Source organism: Cnephaeus nilssonii (assembly GCF_951640355.1).
Source record: "Cnephaeus nilssonii genome assembly, chromosome: 11".
NCBI classification, from domain to species: domain Eukaryota; kingdom Metazoa; phylum Chordata; class Mammalia; order Chiroptera; family Vespertilionidae; genus Cnephaeus; species Cnephaeus nilssonii.
In genome coordinates, this window is record NC_137082.1 from 48,141,314 (window position 1) to 48,148,578 (window position 7,265).

Here is a 7,265-nt window from a genome sequence, read left to right on the forward strand (position 1 = left end):
CGGGGAGCCAGTTTTGGCCTGATCCCCACAGGCCAGGCTGGGGGACCCCAATGGTGCATGAATCCATGCACAGGGCCTCTTCTTATAATATAAAATATAGGTCATTCATTAAGGCCTGGGTGAGCTTTACGAGATGGTAATTTCCTGCCTGGCCTAGATCCAATTCTGTTCAGTCACATGGCTTCTCCTTGCCACATCTTGTGTTTTCTTACTGGTTTACTCTTCCTCCGCTTAGATAAAACCAGAAAGGTGTAGTTTTCCAAAGGCATAGTGGAGAGAATTTATGAAAACTTAATATTTTACCTTAATTATCTAGTCTATTAGACTATCTCACCAACGGTAATTATTTTCTTTTGTCAGAAATGAAGTTAAGAATGTTCTGAGGTTAGAAAGTTACTTCTCCATATAAATTCCTACATTTAAATCTATCAGCATTCTTTTCTTAAAAAATGATAAAAGATAATGAAATTTCATTTTAGATAACAGAAATTTAATATATGCAACATTTACATAATTTACTCTCACTCTGCTTGGTTTGTCCAGATAGTCTTAACATGAGGCTCTGTGAGTGAGGTGATATTTTGTGTTGTTTATATGGATATTTAAAAAATTATGCATTAGCACATTTTACAATATAAAAGATGATCCTTGTCAGTACTAATATAAATCAAGCCTCTTAAAATGCTTATTAAGCAAAAATGCTGATATTATATCTGATTCATTCAACTTCAAAAGTTCATATAAATATTCAAGTATTATTAAATTATATTTAAATTCCAATAAAATATAAAGGAAATGATTCTGAACCTATATGGTGCAATGAAGAAATAAAATTATTATTTTGATAGTGATATCTTAAAATTGTTTCCATATATGAGCTTTCAATAGGAAAAATATTGAACCAAATTATCTTCAGCAACAAAATTTTCATTGTTAAGATTAGAATATACTACATTTAAAACCAATAAAATCAGTAATGTATAATTATATAAACAAATACTATTAAGGCACTATTTGAGCCAATGATCTTTATGATAATTTTTATCAATTTAATTTCCAAAGGATAATCTTGCTTTATAAAAGTCAGCTTTAATGAGCAATCCTAGTTAAATAGTCAAGGCATTCTTTAGAAAAAAAAAATGTTTTCATTGATTTCAGAGAGGGAGAGGGAGATAGAAACATCAATGATGAGAGAAAATCATTGATTGGCTGCCTCCTACATGCCCCCTACTGGCAGTCGAGGCCACAAACGAGGCATGTGCCCTAACCGGGAATTAAACTTGATCTCCTGGTTCATAAGTCAACCCCCAACCACTGAGCCACACCAGCTGGGCTCAAGGCACTTTTTATAACCAATCATATAAACCATATAGACTTAATAAAATATAAATCCTTGAAGAAGATAAGCTTAGTGCACTTATATAACTTCATTCACACAAACACACACACTCAGATAGACTTACTGAACTTATTGGCTCGTTAAACTTTTCTTTTTCTAGATAGTAAAACCATCAAACAATTCTGGGTCTTCAATTAGCAGACCATAGCAAGTACACAAAGTTAATAAAATTGATTCTGTACATTTACTTATTACAAATTATTAATTTTTTATTTGCTTATAAATGTTTTCTTAACTTTAAAGAAAAAATATTATGATACTTAATGGGAATTTTCACAATCATTCTATCCTTCTTGGCAACTTACATAAACATTTTACATCTTTCTGGGACATTGCATTAGACATTTTTAAAACAAACGCATCACCTAAATTCCAAGCTGAGAAAAGCATCAAAATGAATTTATAATATAAAATTGCAAAGAGAGGGATTGTGGTTCCAGAAGACAATTTAATTCCCTACTCAAAAATATGGTTCCCTATCAGAAGACCACACTTTCCAGAGCTCCTCTATTGCTATTAATGATCATATACAATGAAAGTGCCATTCTATTTAAAAAGAATAATAATAAAGCAATTTTTAAAGCAATAACAACCTATTTCAGAAGAGTTGTCTCCTGGATAAAATTGGGTCAAAACATAGCAAATGCATAACATGGTTGCTGAAAGAACAGTAAATCAAAATAAGAAGGTTTTTTTTTCCTTTCTCTTCTTTTTCTACATTTACTAAAAGGAAGCTTGGAAAAAGGAAAAGAACCATTTTTCATGATTACCCTCTCGCTTTGTTATTATCTATGGTTCCTGATAATAAGACCACGTGCTCTGAAGCCATCTCATAGCCGAGAGAGGAAAGGATCTGAAAGCATTTTATTAGCAAAGAGAATGATGCAATTTCTTCTATAGTATATTCTTTAATTTAAAATTCATCCCTTAAAAGGCCCACACATACCCTACGGTAAAATATAAACAGTAATAAAATGTACAAAATGAAGGAGAGCTGTACTTCTGAAAGAACTGAGCATTGCGCTCAGGTGTCCAGAGGATTCTACAGATAGCAAGCCAGCCCTATGTGCCAGCAGAGAGAATACACTTGCCAATCAACACTTGTGGGGCTGTAACCTTCCTTTTTCACTTCAGTACATCTTTTACTTCAGGCTATCACATATTATTAGGACTATTCCAAAAGCAATCAAGACATTATTTCTAATGTATGCTCTTTGGGTTGAGCATGTGCACATGTCAATATATATGTTCAAATAATTCATCAATGAGGAAATATCCTGCTTAAACAAAAAAGTTATTTCTTTCTCCATATTTGACCATATTGCTGTTTTCTTGTTTCTTTCCTCCTTTCATTTCCTTTCTTCCTTGCCACTCCACATTTCTTCTGTCGTCTTTCCCATTTCCTCCTCATTTTTCTCAAATCCTGATGAACAGAATTTTTTCCTACAAATATAGGACATGGCCATGAAAATAAGGCTCCTTTTCTCTTGGGAATTAGAAACATAAAGGCTCACACATCATAAACCCTGTACTGAGAATGTTGCATTCCCCCCTTGAAGTGCTCTAATCCAATCTGTGCATGAACAAGTTTTCAAGGCCAAGTCACAAAGGGAAGGATTCCAAAAACTAAAGTTTATTTGAGTTGGTTACATTATGAAATTAACCGAGACCGATATTTACTCTGAATTTTACATCCTGCATTGTGATTATATAGAACACCATCATAAAGCAATTACAAGGACTTTATTTGGTAGAATGATTTTAGTCTCTTTAATAATTCTAAGTGCTATCACATATTGCTCATTTACTTCAGGTTAGGTCCTATTTCAAAGGATTTACATGCATCATGTTAATGGCAGTGTTCATAGGCAAGAAACACTGATAGCTCTTATGGGAAAGTGAGACTTAACTGAGTGGAAAGAAAACAATGGTGGGCTGGGAGACAGATAACTGCTGTGTGGTTGTGGTGTTTTTCCTCCAGGACACAGCTCTCATTATCTCTTTGATTGTTTTTCTAGTTTCATGAAAACTTTGCACTCTTCATTTTGTTGCAGAATTAGAACCATGGCATATGAATCAAAATGTAAGCTGTTTTTATGTATACATCTGCAAAGGTAAAGTATGGCTATTCGTGTGTGTGTGTGTGTGTGCTTTCAAATAAATGTCTTATTTTGGAGTCATTTTAGATTTATAGAAACATTGTAAAAATATTACAAAGAATCCCACATATTCCTTCAGGGACCCTATTATTAATATCTAGCATTGTATGGGGCATTTTTCAAAATTGATGAACCAACATTCATGCATTTTTATTAACTAAAGTCTGTACTATATTCAGATTTCCTTCGTCTTTACCTAATGTCCTTTTTCTGTTCTATGATCTTATCCAAGGTAACACATCACAGGTAGTCGTCATGTCTCCTTAGGCTGCTTTTGACTGTGACAGTTTCTTAGGCTTTCCTTGTTTTGATAATCTTGACAGCTTTGAGGAGTGCTGGGTATTTTTTTTAGAATGCACTCTATTGGGATTTGCCTGATATTTTTCTCATGATTACACTGCAGTTTGTTTTTTCGCAGGAAGGCCACAAAGGTAAAGTACTATTCTCAACACATTTTGTCAAGAGAACAAACAATCTACGTGACCTATCACTGTTAACTATGACCTTGAATATCTGTCTTAAGTTTCTCTAATGAAAAGATAACTTTCTCCACTCTCCCCTGATCACACGACACTCTTTGAGAGGCAGTCACTTGGTATAGTCCACAATTAAATAATGGGGAAGTATATTCCTCCTCCTAGAGGGTGAAGTATCCTACATGAATTATTTGGAATTCTTATGCAGGAGAATTTTGAGTGTTGTCTCCCATATATTGGTTTATACAATTATTTATTTATAGCAGTAGAGACACAGATATTTACTGTATACTTTGGGTTATAATGTAATACTATTATAATTTTGTTATTTAAATTGTTTCAGATTTGGCAATTGGGAGTTCTTTACAGGATCTTTGCAGAGGTACTTAATTTAAAAGAAGGTTCTTAGGATGGGTCCTAATCCTATATGACTGGCATCATTATAAAAGGAGGAACCTGGTAAGAGAGATGGTCATACACAGAAAGAAGATGATGTGAACACACATCAGAAGATGGCCACAGGACTGGAGTGTGGCATCTACAAGCCAAGGAAACCAAGGATTGCCCACAAACATTAGACACTTCAAGAGACAAGGCAGGATTCTTCATTAGAGCTGTCAGAAAGAACACGCCCTACTGACACTTTGATGTCAGACTTTTAGCCTCCAGAATTATGAAACAATAAATTTCTGTTGTTTTAAACCCATCAGTGATTGCTATTTTGTTATGACACCTAATTACTATATCCTGCTGTAGGGGGCAGCCTGGGAGGCACCTGGGCATTTCCTTAATTATCATCAGCTGAACTCAGGGCTTAGGCAGAGCCACGCCCTGGGAACATGCTTCCCCAATGAGGCTGGACATGTTAATCAGTTCTGACTTCATAGCAGCCCAGGTGTCAGCAGGGGCGGGTCTAGATATGTAAATCCAGTAATGCTGGGGCCTAGTTAAGAATGCAAATAAGCTCCTTTGATCCTAAGTTTTGGTGTTACTTCCTGGGTTTTGGGATATAAAATAAACCTGCTGCGTGGCTCAGCATCGTCATCATGCAGCCTCTCCATCAGAGAGGAAAGATGGTGTCCCACCCAGCCCCAGCTTCATGAATCTATTTCTGCATCTTGTTTTCTTTATTTCTATTATTTCTCAATCCCTGGCCGCCTCCACTTAGAACCGGTTCATTCATCTCTCTTTCAGCGCGCGGGACACAGAAAAGGGAGATCCCCGCCATGTTTGGCCCCCGCCGCATCAGGCCCCCGCATCCTGCTACTATCCTAAACATGTTCATTTGTTCTAGATTTTGTCTTGTGTGTGTGTGAGATCTACATAAGCATGTCATCTATGAACAAAGATTTCTTCCTTCTAAAACTGTACACATTTTCTTTTCTTGTCAAATTGCACTAACTAGGACTTCCTGTATATATTCAATCATTGTAGAAAAAATAATCCTGTTTTATTCCCAATATTAGAGGGTATTTGGTTTTCTCATCCTTAACTATATTAAATTTTTGTAGCTTTTATAGAAGTTGAGATTCCCTCTCTATTCCTAGTTTGTTAAGAATTTCTATAATGAATGGGTGTTGGATTTGCCATTACTATAATTTCTATGATCATATGACTTCTCTTATTTAGTTTGTTGACATAATTAATTACATTAGCTGAATTTCCAGTGCTTAGTATTGCATACCTGGAATAAATCCCACTTGCCCATGGCGTGCAATTATTTTTTTATGTCATTGAATTTTATTTGCTAATATTTTGTTGAGGATTTTTACAGCTATGTTCATGACAGATACAGGTAAATAGTTCTCCTTTCTTGTAATATTTTTCTTAAATTCTGGTATTAGGGTGATGCCTGCTTCATTAAGTGAGTTAGAAAGTATTATTTCAGCTTCTATTTTCTGGAAGAGATTGTGGAGAATCAGTATTACTTCTTAATTAACTATTTGGTAGAACTCACTAATAAATTGATCTGGATTTGAAATTTTCTCTTTTGGAAAGTTATTAATTATTCATCAATTTAAAAAATAAATATAGGACTATTCCGGTTATATGTCTCCTTGTGTGAATTTTTGGTACTTTGTTTATAACCCAGGATAATATCTCCATCTCAAAATTCTTTATCTAACCACATTCACCAAGTATATTTGCCATGTAAAGAAACATATTCACAGGTTTCAGGCATTAGGTCATATGCCTCTTAAGGAAGTCATTATTCTGCCCACCATAATCTGCCCTCTGGCCTCCAAAAATTCAGGTCAGTTCCACATGCAAAATGCATTAACTCCATCCCAATATCCCAAAAGTCTCCACCCATTAAACTTGGTAAATGTTCCATGTGAATTTGAAATGAATGTGTATTTTGCTGTTGCTAGATGGAGTAATCTATAAATGTCAATTAGATTAAGTTGATTGATATTGTTGTTCAGGTCAACTATATCATTACTGATTTTCTGCCTGTTTGATGTATAAATAGCTGACAGGGCACAATTGAAGTCTTGAACTACAACAGTAGACTTGTCTATTTCTCTTTTCAGTTCTATGTTTTTCCTCACTTATTTTTATTTGTCTGGATGTTCATTATTTGTTATTATTTTAATGTTCATTATATTAGGTCCATACACATTGGGGACTGTTATGTCTTCATGGGACATTGAGTCCTTTATGATCATAAATGCTCTTCATTATTCCTAATAATCCTTCTTGTTCTGAAGTTTTCTTTGTCTGAAATGATTATTGATATTCAAGCTTTCATTTCAGTAGTATTAACACAGCACGTATTTCTCCATCCTTTCACTTTGAGCCTGAGTCTTCATATTTAAAATCTTTTTTTTGTAGACAACATATAATTGGGTACTGTCCTTCTTCCCCCAATTTGACAATCTTAATCTAATTTGGTGCATCTAAATCACCCACATTTAACATGGTTATTGATGTAGCTGGATAAATATCTGCCATATTTGTAACTGTTTTCTATTTCAGCTTTTTTTTTTTAATCCCCCCCCCCCCTTCTCTTACATCCTCTGGGGGTTTTTTTGTTTGTTTGTTTTTATTGAGGATTATATAATTACATATTATCTCTTCTCTTAGGGTATCAATTATACTTCTTCTTTAAAAATTAGCAGTTGCCCTAATGCTTACAATATACTTTTTAAGCTCATCTAAATCCACATTCAAAGACTAATATACTGCAGGTCACTTATAACAGAGAATTCCCAGTTCCTCCCTCTTTCC